The sequence below is a fragment of the Artemia sp. Qi Xiang Cuo genome, chromosome 8, assembly GCF_049724085.1.
Source record: "Artemia sp. Qi Xiang Cuo chromosome 8, ASM4972408v1, whole genome shotgun sequence".
Lineage (NCBI taxonomy): Eukaryota > Metazoa > Arthropoda > Branchiopoda > Anostraca > Artemiidae > Artemia > Artemia sp. Qi Xiang Cuo.
The window spans coordinates 71,854,241-71,875,699 of record NC_142801.1 but is presented as its reverse complement, the minus strand read 5'-3'; positions in this window follow the sequence as shown (position 1 = coordinate 71,875,699).

The following is a 21,459-nucleotide window of genomic DNA, read 5'->3' as shown; positions in this document are numbered from 1 at the left end:
TCAGCATAATAAGCCGATTCTTTGATATTAAATATAAAAAAAACAAGTTTTTTTTAACTGAAAGTAAGGAGCAACATTAAAACTTAAGACAAACAGAAATTATTCCGTATGTGAAAGGGGCTGTCCCCTCCTAAACACCTCGCTCTTTACGCTAAAGTTTGACTCTTTCTCACAACTCTAGTGTTTAAAACAATAAAAAATTTTAGCGTAAAGAGCGAAGTGCTGAGGAGAGGATAGCCCCTTTCATTTACGGAATAATTTATGTTCGTTTTAATTTTTAATGTTGCTCCTTACTTCCAGTTAAAAAAAAAAATTGTTTTTTTAATCTAATTTCAGAACGTTTTTGAATTAATGCAGGTTTTGAATTTGGCTCACCGTACATGAATAATTAAAACCAATTTGCATATTATTTTTACTCTTCTTAACTGTTCAAAAAACTCCTCCCTAGAAATTTCATCCAAAGTATAGTATACCCCCCTTCAAATTCCTTCGAGACAGTTCTATCCTTGCTGAAAATCTCCCCCCCCCCCGTAAAATGTCTTGCAGAAGATTCAGCAGGAAAATTCGTCTTAGCATAATTTTATTTGAAAAAGACTTAAATCTCTAATTGGTTTATCGATCACTCCAGAAATGCCCCCCCATAGAATTTTTTTCTGGAAATCAAAACACGTGGAAAATAGCCCCCGGATAATTCCCCCGGAACATCTCCACGTACAAAACTGAGTTGGCAAAGATAATGTAAGACAATTAATAAGAAGTTCTTGCTGGAACTCTGTCAAATCTTCCCCCCCCCATCCAGTGTAAAATTTTCTCTTGAATTTTGAAACACGCCCCCCCAAAAAAAAATCCCTCCAAGTTAGATTCTCCCAATGAAAACCCAGCCCAAGCGCAAAATTGCCCCCCAGAAAATTGCCCGTACATTTACCAATAACAAATACTATATGTAAACAATGGGCAAATTTTATAACTTACGGGTCAATCCCCACGGATTGTGGGAGGTAGTTTTACCCCCTGAAGATATAGTTATTTGATACTTCAAATATACTGAACAAAATGCTATCTCAAAATTTTGATCAGATTACTTTGGGACATAAATGGGCGTGGGATGGGGGCCAGTTTCTCTCTAATCTGTTTTGTCACTTAAGAAGGACACTAGAGCTTCTAATTTCCGTCCGAATATGCCCTCTCTCGATTTTCTAGGACCATTATTTCAATGCGATCACCCCTGGAAAAAAAATTAAATAAACACGCATCCGTGATCTGTCTTCTGGGCAAAATAGCAAAATTCCACTTTTTTGTGCATAGGAGCTTGAAGCTTCTACAGTAGGGTTCTCGGGTACGCTGAATCTGATATCAAGATCCCTTGAATTTAAGGCTGTGTTTCCTCCCTGTTTCAAAAATCAAGCAAATTTTCTCAGGCTTGTAACTTTTGATGAGTAACTTTTAAATTTTTGTAACTTTTACTTTTAACTTTTACTTTTGGAATCAGCATTATAAACTGTTTTTTTTATGTATCTATTGATATCAAAATTCCGTTTTTAGAGTTTCGGTTACTATTGAGCTGGGTCGCTCCTTACTTACAGTTCGCTACCACGAACTGTTTGATAAATTAAGAGTTCAAGTGTGTCCAGGTTGTCAAAGAGCATAGATAGAATGTTTTGGCATTTATTGATACTGACTTGTGGTAGTTGTATCCTTGGTAGATTATTTGATTCTATTATTGTTCATTTTTTGTTTAATGGGGTTCTTTACTTTTTATTGAAAAACTTATTTTGTGCAAAAATTTTTTTTTGATTAATTAAATGAAAAAGTCTTCCTTCTAATGAAGTATGATAAGGAGTATGTTTCAAGCAGAATCGTAAACAAGAAATTTTGTGGGGGCTTTTCGCAGTGAGGATGGATTTGCCCGGGGGTAATAATTTTTACTCCCCGTAAAATTATTCTTGGGAGAATAATTTTACGTGGGAGGATCTTCCTAAGGAGTAATTTTTCGTGGGGGGATTTTCTACAGAGGGAATGGATTTTCTGGGATTATTTGAAAAACGATCAGAAATTAAAAAAAAACAATTTTTTTTTCAACTGAAACTAAGGAGCAACATTAAACTTAAATCGAAAAAAAATTATTCCGTATATGAGACGGGCTGCCCCCTAATCAATACTCCCCTCTTTACGCTAAAGTTTGACCTTCTATCCCAATTCTGAAAGAACGACTCCTGAAACACTAAGGCCGTGCAATTAGAATCAGAACCTTTTTTAAAAGTATGTAAAAAACTTTATAACTTAATAATTTTTACTCAGTAAAGAGACTGGGAGGAGGTGCATTCAAGAGGGAGATTTTAATATCCTATTAAGGATTTTCGGCCATGGCGATGTCAATGGTACACTGTTCATGCTTCCAAGCCTAGCCACTCCGGATTGACATAAAAATCCCATTTTTAGTGCCACATGCCGCCTTCTGAGTCATTCAATCTGGTAAACATGTATGTCGCCTTTGGCCTAGTTCCTGAGTGCCCACTTTGCACTGCGACCCGTGTCACTGCGTCCACGACGGAGCGTCCACCGCAGGGAGTGCCCACCGCACGGAGCGACCACTGCACGGAATCACCACCACTCGCAGTTTCTATTAACGGAGCGTCCCCGATACGAAGCTTCCACTATACAGAGCGTCCACAAACGGAGCGTCCACGCTAAGGAGCGTCCACAAAGTACTAGTAAACCATATACGGTAGCATTTATTAGCCCAGCTTTGGATTCAAAAAGAGGGCTAGGTTTACGAGAAGGGGAATCGCTGAACAAAATACCTATCTTAAAATTTTGATTCGGTGACTTTGGGGGAAAAATGAGTGTGGGAGGGGGCAAAGTTGCCCTGAAATATTTTCGGTCACTTAAAAAGGGCACTAGAACTTTTAATTTCCGTTCGAATGAGCCCTCTCACGATATTCTAGGACTATTGGATCTATACGATCACCCCTGGAAAAAAAAAAAAAAAAAAAACTAAACAAATAAACACGCATCCGTGATCTTTTTTCCGGCAAAAAAAAAATTCCGCTTGTTTGCAGATAGCAGCTTGAAAAATATATAGGAGGATTCTCTGTTACGCTGAATCTGATGGTTTGATTTTCATTAAGATTCTATCACTTTAAGGAGGTGTTTTCCCCTTTTTTCGAAAATAAGTCAAATTTTTTCAGGCTCGTAGCTTTTGATGGGTTAGAATAAATTTGATGAAACTTATATGTTTGAAATCAGTATAAAAATCTGTTTCTTTTGATATATCTAATGTTATCAACATTTTGTTTCTTTGAGTTTCGGTTACTATTGAGCCGGGTCGTTACGTTCCTTACCTTCATTGATTAAATTCATAAGAGGATCAGCTTGGCCAGCCTTAGCCATCCTTGTTGGAACTAGCACTTAACCTGACATTATAGGAGAATATTTTCCTTTTTTTGATTAGATGCGACTGCAATAAACCGGCCAACTGGGCGAATAATAGCCTACATGGGTTATATTATGGATGGCCTTACGGCTTTAAACTAATTCATTCATTTAAATTGATCTTTATATCCACAATTAGGTATTTATAGTCAACCAGAATCGAAATTGAGCAAGGTATTTCATAATTTCCCGAATTTCGTTTTTACCGATCCCGATAAAGATTCCGCTGCTAAAAACAATTGCACCCTTTCATTCCGTAAGACACAAAAACTTAAGCCTTTAAAAATAGGTAGAAAGTAAGTAGATAAGTAGATTTAATATTTAGAAATAGAATAAACGGAAAATAAGTATTCTACTACCAAAATAAGTAGAAGTGGAAACACTGAGACATATGTCGAATCCTTTCTAAGCTCCCTTTGCTATGGTTGAAAGTATCTCGTAAAAAAAATGTGGACGCTCCGACTGTGGACTTTCCGTATGGGGACGCTAAAATCGTGGACGCTCCGTGGCTGCCAGTGATGAGTGGACGCTCCGTATAGTTGGCACTCAATGCGGTGGGTGCTCCGAGCGGTGAGGGCTCCGTCGTGGACGCAGTGTACCGGGACGCTCCGGGGGTCCCGCCTTTCAATAAAAAAAGAAGAAACAAAATTCGAGTTGAGGAATAGTGGTTGTCTTGACTATTAGACCATGCAGATTATAAATTATTGTATGACTATTATTTCAAAAGGGTGTAACATACCCATTTTTTTTTTTTTAATAAAAAGGGAGATTGCAGGGTCTCCAAGATTTTGTACCCTCCAGATTTTTGCCTCCTCCCTTGTTTTGAAAAAGTTTTTTTTTTATGGAAATAAAATAATATTAGATTTGTTCTTTTCCTAGATTCAGAAAAATACATTTTATTCCAATAAGTTTTTTGTGAATTGATGTCCCTGGGAGATGGAGGTAGAAGGGAAAAGATAGGGTTAGACTCCAACGCAAGATCAAGAATCCTATTTGGGGTCTTCACTGGCAGGGCTTAAAAACCTCTGAAAAAAAATGGGGATGGAAAGAGGGGGAGGTGTAGGGAGCATTTACCTGAGGACCGTACTTTTGACCATTTCAAGATACAAATTGAAGATCCTTGTATGACTCTGATTAAAAAAAAGGGTGCAGCTGCAGTTATGGTTACATCCCTTTTAACCGTTATCTAGGTGGTTTCCAAGATAAACATGTCGCCTGAAATGTTTAGGCACAGAAATTAATATACTTGCTTTGAATTTTCTTAGTTCTGCGAATAGCAGAGAAGTAAATGATATCGTCTCCTTAATATGCAATTATTGTTATCCTTAGTAATATTGACACTATCATGGCCATATTTATACTATATTCAAATTATTGTTTTTGTCAATTTGAAACTTCTGTCGTAGGCGGGAAGGTAGTGGCTATAGGCGTCACTTTGTTGTGCATATATAAGTTAGATATTAAAATTTTACTCACATTATTGTTTTTTTATTGCTATTATCAAATTATTAATTGCTCTAATAATTATTGCTTCATTTTGCTTATTAATATACTCAATTTAATATCCGATAAGACTTTGACATTAATGCATTGTTTTGTTTTGCTTAAGAGAAGAGATTCTGGAACAGGAGAGATGGAACAATAAAAGATTGGCAAAAAGAGGCTGAGGCTGGCACAATTGATATTTACACGATGAATGACAGCATGGATTATTTTTTTTTACATTTTTTTTGCGAGGTCTAAGTTTGAAAATGTAAGGATCTTAGGACCAATTTTTTGTGGAAACCAGAAAATTTGCATAAAGGATTTTGATAGAATTTTGGCTTTTTGGATGTAAAAAAAAGGTTTCCTTACCAAGATTTCTAGCATAACTTTTTATGGTAAATTGAAAAATTCAATTAAATGCAGTGTGTTGATAAGGAGAAAACTAAACACCGGATGACAGTACGGAAACTAAACTGCCTTTTTGAACTGCATTAAAGTCTGAAAATGTGAGGAGTTATGACGAATCTTTAGTGAAACCAGAAAGATGCACAAATAATTTTCATGAGATTTTGACCTTTTGGAAAAAAATAATTATTTAATAAAAACTCTCTCATGGTTATCTTTCATAGGCAGCGCAATAGCGCTGCCTAAGTAAAGAACGATGTTGGCACAATGTATTTATTTTTTATCCATACCCGGGCACTTCGTATCAAAGGAGTTGCCGTAGAAACTTCGAAAAGGGGTCATTCGATTGGAAATTGGAGTGGCTAGTGCCCTTTAAAATAGTCGAAAGTGATTGGAGGGCAACTAGTCCCTCCCAACACCCATCATTCCCCCAAACAAATCCAATCAAAATTGTGAGATAGCCATTTTGTTCAGCGTAGTTGATTTCCATATAGAAAATATGTTCTTGGGGAGGACCCCCCCCTAAAAAAAAAACCTCAGGGCAAGGGTTTTAAGTTATGCCCTGAGGGCATATAAGAACGATGTTGGCACAATGTATTATTTATTATTTTTTTTCCTTTAGAGCAGGGCATTTCGTGTCGAAGAAGTTGTCGTAGAAATTTCGAAAAGGGCTCATTCAATTGGAAAGTGGAGTGGCTTGTGCCCTTTTTAATAGTCGAAAGTGATTGGATGGCAACTAACACCCCTTCCAAGCCCACCATTTTCCCAAACACATCCAATCAAAATTTTGAGATAGCCATTTTGTTCCACACAGTTTAAAGTTTAGGAATTTATACCTTTGAGCAGGACACTCCTCCCAGAGTCCTCAGGGCAAGGGTTGTAACTTATTCCCTGGGGGCATACAAGCTTTTATTCAAATCTTTGTCGTAGAAACTTTTAAAAGATCTCTTTCAAATGGAAACTCAAAGGGCTAGTGCTATTTTTAATAGTCGAAAGTGATTTGAGGGCAACTAACCCCCCTCTTACGCGCACCTTTTCCCCAAACACATCCAATCAAAATTTTGAGAAAGCCATTTTTTTCAACGTAGTTGATTTCCAAATAGAAATTTTGTTCTTGAGGAGGACACTTCCTCTACAGCACTCAAGGCAAGGGTTGTAAGTTATGCCCTGGGGGCATATAAGGTTTCTATAGAGAGAATTGTCACAGAAACTTCAAAAAGGGCTCATTCCATTAGAAACTGAAACGGCCAGTGGCCTTTTTAATAGTCGAGGGTGTTGGAAGGCAGCTAACACCCCTTCCAAGCCCACAATTTCCCCAAAAATATCCAATCAAAATTTTGAGATAGCGATTTTGTTCCACACAGTTAAAAGTTCGGGAAATTATACATTTGAGCAGGACATTCCCCCCACAATCTTCAGGGCAAGGGTTATAAGTTATGCCCTGGGGGCATATAAGGTTTTTATTGAAATCTCTATCATAGAAACTTGCAAAAGGGCTCATTTGATTGGAAATTCAAAGGGCTAGTGCCCTTTTTAATAGTCAAAAGTGATTTGAGGGCAACTAATCCCCCTCTCACGCCCACTCTTTTCCAAAACACATCCAATCAAAATTTTTAGTTAGCAATTTTGTTTCACGCAGTTTAAAGTTCAGGAAATTATACCTTTGAGCAGGACACTCCCCCCACACTCTTCAGGGCAAGGGTTGTAACTTATTCCCTGAGGGCATACAAGTTTTTATTGAAATCTTTGTCGTGGAAACTTGTAAAAGATCTCTTTTGATTGGAAATTCAAAGGGCTAGTGCCATTTTTAATAGTCGAAAGTGATTTGAAGGCAACTAACCCCCTCTTACGCGCGCCTTTTCCCAAAACACATCCAATCAAAATTTTTAGATAGCCATTTTATTCAGCTTAGTTGAAAGTTTTTGAAATTAAGTCTTTAAGGATGACGACCCCTCCCCTCACAACCCTCAGGGCAAGGGCTGTAAGTTATGCCCTGGGGGAATGTAAGGTTTTTATAGAAAGTGATGTTGTAAAAACATCAAAAAGGGCTCATTCAATTGGAAATTGAAAGAACTAGTACCCTTTTTATTGTCGAAAGTGATTGAAGGGCAACTAACCCCCCTCTCAAACCCACCATTTTCCCAAACACATCCAATCAAAATTTGAGACATCCATTTTGTTGAACGTAGTCGAAATTTCTGGAAATTAGGTCTTTTAGGATGGCAACCTCCTCAAAGCCCTCAGTGTACGGGTTGTAAGTTATGCCCTGGGGGCATATAAGGTTTCTATAGAAGGTTGTTGTAGAAATTTCAAAAAGGGGTCATTTGTTTGGAAATTGAAATTGCCCTTTTTAATAGTTGAAAGTGAGTAGAGAGTAATTGACCCATCTCCCACGCCCATTTCCTCAAACACATTCAATCAAAGTTTAGAGATAGCCATTTTGTTCAACGTAGTTGAAAGTTCTGGAAATTATGTATTTAAGGAGGGCAAACCCCCCAGAGCCCCCAGGGCAAAAGTTGTAAGTTGTGCCCTGGGGATATATAAGGTTTTTATAGTTAGAGTTATCGTAAAAACTTCAAAAGGGGCTCATTCAATTGGGAATTAAGAGGGCTAGTGCCCTTTTAAATAGTCGAAAGTGATTGAAGGGTAACTAACCACCCTCTCACGCGCACCATTCCTCTAAATACATCCAATGAAAATTTTCAGATAGCCATTCTGTTCAACGTAGTGGACAGTTCTGGAAATTAGGTCTTTGAGGGTGACAACCCCCCCCCCCCAGCCCTCAGGAAAAGGGTTGTAAGGTATGCCCTTGGGTCATATAAGGTTTTTATTGAAAGCGTTGACGTAGAAACTTCAAAAGGGCTCATTTTACTAGGATTTTAAAGGACAAGTCCCCTTTTTAATAGTTGTAAATAGTTGGAGAGCAACTAAAGCCCCTATCACGTCCAATATTTTCCTAAATACATCCAATCAAAACTATGAGAATGCCATTTTGTTTAACGTAACTGAAAGTTCTGAAAATTATGTCTTAGAGGTTAACAACCCCCCTCACAGACCTTAGGGTAAGGGTTGTAATTTATGCCCTGGGGGAATATAAGGTGTTTATCGAAAGCTTTGTCGTAGAAACTCAAAAAGGGCTCATTTGATTGCAAATCGAAAGGCCTAGTGCCCTTTTTAATAGTTGATAGTGATTGGACGGCAACTAATCCCCCCACGCCCACCTTCCCATTTGCCTTTATTATTAAAAACTAATTGTCGCCTTAAGATTAAATCAAAATGCACTGTGTTAATGCTAATTACCAATAAGGCATCTCAGCAGTATCCCAAGAACGACTGAGGGTATTATGTTCAAACTTTTGGGGCTACTTCTGCTCTTAAAATTTAACCAAGTCAAAATAGCGCAAGTGTATCCAAGCTATCAAAGAAAGTAAGCAGATTTTTTGCGAATGGTATCAAGTTTTCCATTTCAGGTCAACTAGAGGAGGTATGAAACGAAATTAAACACTACTATTTGTGTCCAGATTTTTAAAAAGGGTATATGCTGTTAAAAATTACTGAAGTGCAAATTATGTTCTGGCCTTGTGAAGGGATAGGGGTTTTGAGCCCAACTTATGTTAATTTCTGGTCGCTTTGAGTTTGAATCGGTTATTTATTGTAATTTCTTTTCGTTTTGGGTTTCATTTATTTATCAATGCTGATTTGCGGAAGTTTCACGCTTCGGATATTATTTGATTTTATGTTTGCTCATTTTTTGTTTAATGGAGTTCTTTACTTTTCTTTGAAAAACTTATTTTGTGGAAAAAGTTTTTTTTAATTAATTCTCACAGAAAATTTGGTTTCTCATTCAAACTACCCTTTTAAAAGCATGAATCACAAACTTGATGTTATATATCCACGCTATATACAATAATCTGTCAATAATTAAATTTTAGGCAGTTTATAAGACACTTGTCGTCTATAAGCTGCTGTGAGTTTTTGGTAAAATTAGTTTACTACCCATTAGAAATTTTAGCTAATAAAGTATATGGTTTGAAACAGAGATGTAAGGTACTCTAAATTTATGTTCCATAAGTAACTGCATCTCAGCTAATTTACGTTTTTATACAGTTGTCGGTCGTTAAGAAGGTTCTAAAAGTGAATTTTAGCAATCAAAGGTAATAAATTGGCACCAAGATTCGACACCTTTAGCATCTTTGCTTTAGAATAACAACATTCAAACCATTATCGTGGTAGAGCTTCCGAATCAATTAATGATATGTTATGGATCACCCGAAAGCTATGGGATGGCAATAAAACCCGTATGGAATGAGAACTTAGCAAAATGTGCCAGAATTTGAAGCTAAAAACATTTTTCAATTTTGCTCTTTACTTGACTGAAAACGAAACTAAGAACATGTTTCATGGGCCAGAGACATTCAAAACCCCTATAGATCATAAAGATTTCCTAAATAAACGGATGCCAAATCTCCGTAAAAATCTACATAATTCTTGGCCTTCTAAAGGGCCAAAGCCGTCCTACCCCCATCCTGTTACAATATTGAATATAGATGAATATTAATCAATCATTTTATCGTAAGAGTGTTACTTTTTTTCTTTAACTTCCTGTTGGTTTAAATAAATGTATTTTGACCTCGTTGTTAAAGTGAGTTGCTACTCGCTGTTTAGAAAATAAACCGAAAATAGGACGTCAAAAATCAATGCAACAGGATTTGTTTCCGATTGAGGTTCCCTTAGTTCTAAAACTTTAACTGAGGTGTCTCCATGACCTGAAATTTTAAGCAGATCAACAAAAAGAAGTAATAGTATACACTAGGAATAAGTCCACTCACATTTTAATTCGAACATTTTCTATCCTTGATAAACTCTTCTTTGATGTTGCCGACGCAAAATATAAAACAACTCGATCCCACTATCGAGTACTCCCTCAAATTTCAGCTGTGGCCCATAATATGTTAGTTTGTACTCTTAAGTGTACATGAGATATTGAACGTACACCTTTTAACAACCTGGATGCATATAGTGTGTTTTCATTTAGTTTAGCCCGTGCAAATATCTCTGATAGTTTCAACTTAATACCGTTTGCCATTTCTGAGTCATTGCCATTGCAGATCAACCCTTTTAACAACCTGGATGCATATAGTGTGTTTTCATTTAGTTTAACCCGTGCAAAAATCTCTGAAAGTTTCAACTTAATACCCTTTGCCATTTCAGAGTCATTGCCATTGCAGATCAACCCTTTTAACAACCTGGATGCAGACATTGTTTTTTCATTTAGTTTTTCGTTTGCGGCGACGGGGACATACGTGGGGGTTACTTCAAATTTTAAAATAAACTATGGTACTTGTGTATTATTCGGTACACACTCGAAAACGTGAATCTACCGATAAGACGATAACCGGTTTTTACCTGTCAGTATTCAAAGAAAATTAGCTTAGGCTCAGTTGAAATCTACTTTGTAGGTATATTTTTGTTAAATATTTAATAAATAGAGATTGTATTTTGATTCGGTTAGGTATTTAATATAATGCGTTCTGTGCCCCCCCCCCACCATATTTCTTTGTTGTAGTGATCATAATTTTGTTACTAAAGTATTGTATTGTCATCATATTTCGGTATATTTCATTATGATTAATCAAACTTCATTTTTCGAGTGTGTACCGAATAACGCACACGTACATAAACTATTTTTGTAGTATTCCTCCCCCCACCCCAAAAAAATCTGGCCTACGTGCTTGTGTCGTATATATGATTAAAAAGAACAAGTTGAAGATGAAAATTAATTTGTTGGGTAGCAGCACAGTTATATTCAATGAATTACTCGGTTAAGTTTTTAAGGTCTAAGGGGGAAAAAATTTAAAACAATGATGCATGCAATTATTACATGGATATATTGGCTGCACTTACAGCTGAGCACAAGTCAAACTTAATAATGAGCTGGAGCGCACTGCACAGTTTTCTTCGTTTTAAGTATTAAAACCGCTCCTTAATTTTATTTAAAAAAACTTGTTGTTTTTTATTGCAACAGTTCAAGGATTGCGGTTTGAGCAACATGGACAAGGACTCTTCCCCAAATCCCAAATAAAAATGCTTACCTGGATTCTAATAAACACAACTTGCTTTGCATTGGCAGCAAATGGAATGTCAATATTTACCTGTAGATCAGGAGATCCTACTCACACGTATTTAAACATTGCTCCTCAAGGCCATATCCAGGGGGTAGGTGTTTGACCCCCACCCGAAATGTTTGTCTGACTCATAAAAACGTAACAAAAATGGATAAAAACAAGTTTTTAATGCATTTTTAGATTTTTTTGTGTCCCTCCCCCCCAAAAAAAAATATCCTTGTGTAAAACACCCCTGAAAAAAAAAATCCTGGATATGGCCCTATTGTTCCCTCAAATCGTCCTTAAGAATATATTTATTTTCATTTTTAATAATTTCTAAATATTGAAAAATGTTTTGTCGAATTTGGTCGTTCACCTTGAACCTTGTATTTGTTTTTTCTTTCTCAAAAACATAAAAATCTCCGCCCCAGCACAAATTGTTCTTAGAAACAAAATTTTCCATGAAGCATGGCCATTCACTTAAAAAAAATTTCTCATCCAACCAGGAAATCTTTTCCTCGGTCTGTCTAGGTACCTAATGAACTGTTATATATTTGACAGATACTAACAGAAGATTTTCCTTGTGTTATTTCCTGTTTTTAATCAGTGTGAACAAATTCAATAATCCTTTCCTTGTGTTAATTTATCTGTGACTCAATTTTGTCTAACTCGTGCATTCACTCCAGATTTTTCAATGGCCTAAATAAACAACGTGAAATATCTGATAACGCATGTGCAAACTGATCAAGGTCGCAATTTGGGTCGTTTTTCGGAAATAAGGTAAGGTGTAAGGAGGAGGATAAGTTCTTATAAAAAAAGCGTTTGATGGCCCCACTCGGGGAATTTTATCTGGAGACGAGGTCGTATCCAGGATTTTTTTGCGGGGAGGAGGGGAGTATTTCTTTCGGGAAAGAGGAGGTTACAAAGAAAACTAAAAAACGCATGAAAAATGTGTTTTTATTACGTTTTTACGAGTCGGACAAACATTTCGGGGTCAAAACCCCTAACCCACCCTGGATACGGCCTTGTGTGGGGTTCCTTCTTACTAATCACAAGGGAAGAATCCCTCTATCAGGCACGTATGGACAAAATTATTTGAGAAAGGGTCTAAGATGTCAGGAGAAGAGCCAGTTTTTAAAGAAATGCACAAATAAGTGAAAAATACCTGTAGCTGTTTTTTGTATTTTTTTTTAATATTGGTGTCTTTTATGGAAAGCTTAGACACGTTAAAAAACCGATTTTTTTCGAAATCTCCTCCTCCAACAAAGACAAACAGAGAGAGAGAGAGAGAAACAAAAGAGAGAGAGAGAAAAAGGAGTCAAAACCAGAAATAATAAATTTAGGTTGAAAATAGCTAGAAGTGTTTTGTCTTTTAATAAAGGAGTATTCTAGACATGGCTAAACAGCTCAGTCAAGTTGAAAAGATTTCCGACATCTCCTCAAAAAAAAAATAAATAAATAGAGAGTGAGAGGGGTTAGAACGAGAATAGATGAATTTTACTTGAAAATTGTCCGAGATTTTTTTTTTTTTACATAGGAGTCTAATAGGAAAAAAAACTGGAAATATTTTTCTTTAAAGAAGTCACAAAGACTTCGGATATCTCTATTAATTTTAGATCTACACTAAAGAAATTGTTGGTTTCAACAGAATCCAATTTTCCAGCTAAAATGTGTTTGTTCAGGAATTCTCTAGCCTAACGATTATGGTGCCAGCTTTGCCTAACGATTATGGTGCCAGCTTATGGTGCCATCAAAAGACATGCTATTGATTATAACCGTAATTAAGATCCGCTTAGCTAATATAAGTATTGGATTACTGTTCATTTAAAGAGGTGGAGGGATATTAGGTTACTTGTTTGCTTGGTCTATTTGCCAATAATCATGATCAAACATGAACAGCATTGCTTAATCATGGGTATCGGGTTCTTCAGGGGAATTTGTAGATAAAATATTAATTAAGATAAATCAACTCCTGTAATTAAAAAGGTGCTAAGTGACACTTTTTGTCAAAGCAGTATTTATACTCCCCCTATTTTTTTTTTCAGCGAAATATGCTAGGTTGATTTGTGTAAGCGTTTATAAATTGGAAAAGAATTGATGAGAATAAACATACGTTCTACTTAGGAAACATAATTCATATAGTAAGTCAATTTAAAACATATAGAAATTGAATTGAGCAATCCAATTAAACTTAAAATGCCAAGGACAAAGAAAATGAAATCTGATTCTTTGAATTGCGGAATCCTACACAACAATATATATCCTGCAAGTTACGATTTTTTTTTCAGTTTTATTGTGTTAATACTTTCATTTTTGTTCAGTTTAATCAGTTCTACAGTTCTACAGTTTCTACAGTTTCTACAGTTTTATTCAGTTCTACAGTTTTAATCAGTTCTACAGTTTTATTTCAGTGGGTTAGTTGACTGATGTGTCTCTATGGCATCCCTGATATGTAAAAAAAAGAGTCTAGAATGGACAGGTTGTAGCCAAAATTGCTGTTTTTGTTCCGCAGTATTTTTGCCCAAACTCCACTATTTGGGGCTGAAAATGACAAATTTAGACCCGAAATTAAGTATAATAAACAACAAAAACAGGTCACCCAGAAATACTGAAATTTTAACATGGGCAAAAATCTTGCATCCTAGATGGCACAAATTTGGAGCAGAGATAAGAGTTGTTTGATTATCACGACTCCGACCAAATAACACTGTACAAAATGTAAAACCACCAGTGTCTTTATTGCACCGATTTTTATCTAAGGTACATTACCATCAAAAATACAATTAAATCTCTATAAAAGAATAATATACGAATCCTTGCTTGATATATTACTCCCTTGATCTAAGATCATTTCTTATGTCAGTTAATTTAGATCTAGGCAACTCCATTTCATTATCCTTGATAGGGAATGTCCCCAATGCGGTAAAAAACTAAGATTGCATGCCAGGTTCTTTAGCAAACGACCAATCCAGAATGATTATTCTGGAACAAAGAATAGGTCAGATGGGAAATCCTTAGGAAGAAATATTAGAAAAGGGGTAAATCGGGGACTATAAGAGATGAGTAACAACTAATATTAATATAAAATAGCGTATAACAAAAGGTAAAATTCCCTTGTATAGATCAGGGTACTTGTCTGATAAACGCCCAACCGTTCTACTTGTTAATTAATTGACGCATTATAGCACAGTTTTTTGTTGCCGGTTTCTTTCAGCTTAGCGTGAGACAAGACAAATAGAACTGACAGAATAGATGGATTGGGCTATATATTTGCAAATTAGGGGGGAGGGGGTAAGGTATTTGGACAGTCTGAAATTACAAAGCAATTCTTACTACATAATATGCAGAATAATTGTACCTAACACATTAGGCATACAGACCCACTGTACTTTATCCCCCTCCCCCCTAATGTACAAATATATAGGCCAAATTTGTACTAAAACATTATATTTTTATCTTACTTTGACCTATTTCATTAGGATTGAGCGTCGAAGAAACATATTAGAAGAAGATTAGGTAGGGCGTATATCATATAAGTACCTAGATCAGTTTTATTGTCAATTTTCAAATAAACAAATTTTCTCAGTTAGGTCAGAAAACTTTGTAACTTTTCTGCTAATACGGCTTCTAGGTGATAAAATAGAAACACTTAATAATATTAACAAGCCAAACCGATTTTCCCCTTACTCACTAACGATATTTAATTGTGTCTTCGAGCCCTCTTCCTCAAAAAATAGAATTGCCCCTTAAGCCTGCAAAAAAAAACTCAGCAAGATCTCATTTTTTTGGGGCAAGATTTAGAATGATTATTTCATTGCAAAACAAAATCAATGTATACCTCCTAAAACAGCCTTAAAAAGGCAAATTTCAGAAACTAGATTTAATTTTTTGAGAGAGATCAGCCTGAATGTGAGACAAAGAATTCAGTCAGTAATTAGAAAACCGATTAAAGGCAAGGCAGTATCTAGACGGAGGGGGGTTCGACCCCCCTCCGTCAGGAGGGGGGTCGACCCCCCTCCTGAAATGTTTGTCTGACTCGTTAAAACCTAACAAAAATGGATATAAACAAATTTTGTATGCGTTTTTTGATTTTTTCTTTTTGTGTAACCAAGGCCGCACCCAGGATTTTTTTTCGGAGTGGGTTTTACTCAAAGATTTTTTTTTTGGGGGGGGGGGGGGAGGGAGTTACACGAAAAACCTCAAAAATGCATACAAAATTTGTTTATATCCATTTTTGTTAAGTTTTTACGAGCAAAACAAACATTTCGGGGAGGGGGGGATCAAACTCCCTTAACCCCCCTCTGGGTACGACTTTGTTTAAATTCCCCCCCCCCCCGAAATTTTTTTTCGGGGGGGGGGGGAAGTTTAAACCCCCCGAAAACCCCCTCCTAAAAAAAATTAGGTACGGTCTTGTTAAAAGGTCTACAAGGTCTGCATTTTTGATTCGCCATGTTCTTCCTTCTATATAGGAGTCGGTTTAAGAGAATGATAGGCCGACTTTTCGTAGGTTGCCTAGGGACCATTGTTATGGTCTTTATGATTTATGATTTTTGTTCGTTCTCTTATAGATAGAGAAGGGAAATAGTATAGAACACTGTTGTTATGTTAGATTAGTATAGTACAGGATTTTGCAAGGACGTATCCAAGGGGGGGGGAGGGTACCCGGTTTGAACTCCACCCCCCCCCCCCCCGAAATTTTTGACCGAGTCGAAAATAAGTCGAAAATTAGTAAAAATCAGTAAAATTAGTCGAAAACTGAGTCAAAAATTAGTACCCCCCCCCCCAAAAAAAAAAATCCTGGATCCGCCCTAGGGATTTGGTGATTTTTTTGTTTGTTTTGTTTTTTTGGTTTTTAGAGGAAGTTATTGATGAGTGATTTGTTTTGTAGTTTCGACAATGGCCGCACAATCCATAAGGGTTTTTTTTGGCAAATATTTCTTTTTTTTGTATTGTTTTTGGATTTTTAAATAAGTTCTCTCTCTAAAAAAATAAATAAAAGTTCAAATAAGGATAACATCCTTTTAAAATACAGCGATAACTTTCACAAACGGTGACAAAATTTCATAAAAAACAATAGATATTTCGGTAACATGTGCAGTGACGGTCATCAGTAGTAAAACTAAACTATAAAAAATTAAAAGCAATAGTTTATATACGGAATAATATAAAACTACATATTGTTAAATAATCTAATTCTAATCAAAGCAAAAGCGAAAGTTAGTCTCTTTGACCTTCTTGGATCCGGTTCATTAGCGTTGAATGAACTAACACTTGGACAGAGGTTTTCTATATTGGGTGAATTGAACTTTACTCTATCCGATTTTAATAAATTAGCGTAGATAGAGTTCAAACCAAATTCACCTGTGTCACAATTTAAAGCTATATTCTTGAATAAAATTTTCTTAATTTCAAGAGTCTCACGAAAATTTTACTTTAAGCCCCGGTCCCTAGAAATCAAAGACACATTATCAAACAAAATAAAATGGTCTGGTAAATTAAAAACATGTTTCGAAAGGGCTGAAGTGAAATCTTCAGGCTTAGAATCTTGCTTTAAAGCCGATGAAATAGAGTCTTTGTGCTATAATAAACTCATTTCCAAATTTTGATTCATACGTCCCAAATATGAGCTTCCGCAAGCATAAGGGATCTGATAGACCCCACTTTGTTGCCCCAATGAAGCTAGATCCTTCCCAGAATTTAGAAAACTACCCAAAGTATTCTTGTTTTTTGTCATATATACGGCAAGGAACAAAAAACATCCTTCTCCCGAGTTGTCTCCAAGAGTTCCTTAGAAATCTGTAGAAACTTCTTCCTTCTTTTTGAAAAATTCTGGTTTATTAACCACTCTGGATACATGTTACTTATTAGTATTTTTCTTAGAAAAGACAACTCCTCAAAAATTTATGGAGAGCAAATACTAAACATCCGGTCAGTTAAAGAAATGATCGAACCAATTTTACTTGGCGAGCGTGACCGGAGCTATATGAAAAAAATCTATAGTTATTTGTCAGTTTTCTATATATTTTAAATCCAGAGTATTTTCATTTTTTAAAAAAAGAACATCAAGAAAACAAAGTTTCCAATTCTCTTCAAATTCAACAGTACATTTTAAATCCCCCCCCAGAAAAACAAGTAAGATGTTCCAAAAATCCTTTTAATTCCTCCTCCCCATAATCCCATTTTGGAATTATGTCATCCATACACCGACCCAAAAAAAAATGTTTTAAAAAATATGAATCTAGTGCAATTGTTTCAATATTTTCCAGATAAATATTTGCTAATAATGGATATAAAGGGGCCCCCATCGATAAACCATTTACTTGTTCGAAAAATTCCCTTCTGAATTGAAAAAATAAGAGACCTGATACAATGTCGAAGCTTGAAAGCAAAGAACTAGAAGAAAATTCTAATTTTTTCAGTTGTTCAACCAAATTCGAAGAATTCTTAATGTTCGATTTGTGTAGACAAAACTGATTTACAGATTGACACTAACCACCTGCTCAAGACACTTGTTGATGTTATTTGGAACAAATAATTATCAACAAATAATTCGTATTAATTATCAATAATTCGTAATAATTATCAACAAAATAAATATCAACAAATAATAATAATTCGGTAATACCATTGTCAATTCTTGGACCAGGTGTGGCTAATTTTTCATCAAGAACTTTAATGATACAAGAACAATCAGTGCTTGAAAAGTTCCGAAATTTAGTTTGAAACCTGATAAAGTTCCTGTGGAAGATATCATCTCTTCAATAGAAATATCTTTGCAGGTTAGTTATTAGATGTTAGTTTAGTAAGAGCTTCTACAGTGAAAACCCTTTCTAATTTTGTATTGAAACCTGAATTTCCTAGTACGACCATCAAAAACATAAGAATTCTAAAAAACTTAAAAAAGGATGGTTCAGTTACCATTACAAAAGCAAATAAGAGTAACACTTTAGTTGTCATGAATACTGAGGACTACGAATCAAAATTAAGGATTTTACTAAATGATGAAAAAACATACAAAAAGCTATCGTATAATTCGACAGACTCTTTTAAAAATAAGTTTAAGAACGAATTAAAGTGTTTGAAGGATAAAGGAAAAACTGCACCTCAACCTTATTACAAATGCCTGCCACGCGGTTCCTTGTGCCCTAAATTATATGGACTTCCCAAAATCCATAAGCCTAACCTACCATTACGACCAATTGTGTTAAGTACAAGGTCACCAACAAGTGTTTTGGGCAAGTGGTTAGTGTCAATCTGTAGACCGCTTTTGTCTACACAAATTTCGTATATTAAGAAGTCTTCGAATTTGGTTGAAAAACTGAAAAAAAGTAGAAGTTTCTTCAAGTTCTTTGCTTTCTAGCTTCGACATTGTATCAGTGTACACAAATATTGATGTAGAAGCAGCCGAAACTGTTCTAGAAAGAAAGCTGTTAAGATATTTGGACTTGATTAGTGACAAAACAGATTTGGAAGTTTCTGTAGTTATGTATTTAGTAAGGTTGTGCAATAACTTCTTTTATTTTTTCAATTCAGAAGTGAATTTTTTGAACAAGTAAATGGTTTACCGATGGGGGCCTTTATCTCCATTATTAGCTAATACTTTTGTGGAAAATATTGAAACAATTGCGCTAGATTAAAACATGTTTAAAACATGTTTTATGAGGTCGGTATATGGATGATATAATTTCAGTATGGATTATGGGGAGAAGGAATTAAAAGGTTTTTCGGAACATCTTAATTGTTTGGGGGGGGGGGATTGAAAGTTTACTGTTGAATTAGAAGAGAATGGGAAACTTCCTTTTCTTGATGTTCTTCTTTAAAAAAAGGAGAATAATCTGGATTTTAAAATTTACAGAAAATCGACAAATAACAATAGATTTTTGTCATATAGCTCCGGTCACGCTCGCCAAGTAAAAACTGGTTTGATCATTTCTTTAACTGACCGGATCTTTAGAATTTGCTTTCCAAATTTGTTTGCGGAGGAGTTGTCTTTTCTAAGAAAAATACTAAGAAGTAACATGTATCCAGAGTCGTTAATTAACCAGACTTTTATAAAAAGAAGGAAAAAGGTTTCTAGAGATTTCTAAGGAAGTCTTGGAGACAACTCGGAAGAAGGATTTTTTTGTTCCTTACCATATGTACCCGGGCTAAGTGATAAACTTAAAAGAATTTTACAGAGTAATGGTCCAAAGGTAGCTTTAAAGAGTAATAACACTTTGGCTAGTTTTCTAAATTCTAGAAAGGATCTAACTTCATTGGGGCAACAAAGTGGGGTCTATCAGATCCCATGTACTTGCGGAAGCTCATATGTGGGATGTATTAATAGGAATTTGGAAATGAGATTATTACAGCATAAAGACTCTATTTCATCGACTTTAAAAACGATTCTAAGATTGAAGAATTCAATTCAACCCTTTCGGAACATATTTTTAATTTTCCAGACCATTTTATTTTGTTCGATAATGTCTCTTTGAATTCTAGGGACCGGGGTTTAAAGCAAAATTTTCATGAAACTCTTGAAATTCAGAAGATTTTATTCAAGAATATAGCTTTAAATTCGACAAAGGAGAATTTGGTTTGAAATCTATCTACGCTAATTTATAAAATCTGACAGAGAAAAGTTCAAATTAGACCCCGGCACCGCGCCGGCGGATCGACCGAACGCCGCCGACGAGAGGCCCGGTCAAACGCCGGCGAAGTGTCGTAACGCCACCGGCGCGCCAAAGGCACGCCACCGCCGACAGAGGCGGCGGAGTTCGGTTGACTTTAGATTAATTTTGCAGCAATTCTTTTTTGCGTCAACCGTAAAGTTGGAGCTTTTCCTTCTCGTGTGGTTTAGTATTTCGATTTTCCAGATTAGAAATCAAGCAGGGTTTGCACTATCTCCAAATTTTCGGGTATTTCCCCGAAAATCTATGCGTAACCCCGAAAAAAAAAATTTGGTTCCCCGAATCCCCAAAAATCACTCAATCACGGTGCCACCCATAGCGATTTATCACCAGTGACTTTCCTGCCAAATATTACTTTGCATACCATAATTCTTCACTACTCTCTTGTTCGTTAATTTTCGTCTCTTTTGTTACTTAGCATAAAAACCAGACAGACGCAATATGCAATTGCAAATATTGCAATATACACAGTTCTTCATGTGTTGAAAAAAACAAATCATTTCGAATCATTTCGTTTAAATAATTTCGAACGTAGTTTCCCAATCGCTATTTCTAACATCGTTCGTAGTCAAAAATTTTATTTCCAAGTTGAATAGAATTATAGAACGAATTCACTACTATACAGCTTCAGCATTCAGTTGAATTTTGAAATTGACAGCCGACAGATTGTTTCTACAGCTGAAATGTAAGTTTGCAGATTTTTTCTTCTTTTTTTTTGCTGTTTTTAGATAAGATTTTTTTAATGTTTAATACTCAATTTTAGAACGCCTGAATGTTTAATACTCAATTGTTCGGATGCTACCCCAAAAATATGACTCATAAATAAATTGTAAATTATTGCCTATAGGGGGGGGATAGGGGGCTATAATTTTTAAGTGGTAATACCAGTAGAGGGGGAGGTGCTACTCCGGGACGAACACCGTGCTGCCATCTACAATTTAGTTTAATGCTGACGGGACATAATTTATTCAAGGATTATTGATCGAGTCTAATGGGGGTCAAGGTCAATCGATCTGTTGTTGTTGTTGTTTGGCCACGTGTAATGGCAGGAGGGATGATTTACATAATCGATGGGGGAATTATTGATTCACGAGCGTGGGGAATTATGAAACAATAAGGTCATAGAGTCCCTAGGGAGAAAGATTACGTAATCGCTAAATGACCTCTTTTTCCAAGATCGATTTATTTGTTGTTTCTATGCGCAATAACTCCGGGACGTAGGTTGCACATGCGCATTGAATTCTAACGGGAACAGTGTTATTGATCTGGGACTCGAGGGGGAAGTGAATTTCTGAGAGCTTGATTTGCATCATCGATCGCGAGTTTCATAGTGTCCAGAAATAGTATTTGTTGTTGTTGTTAGT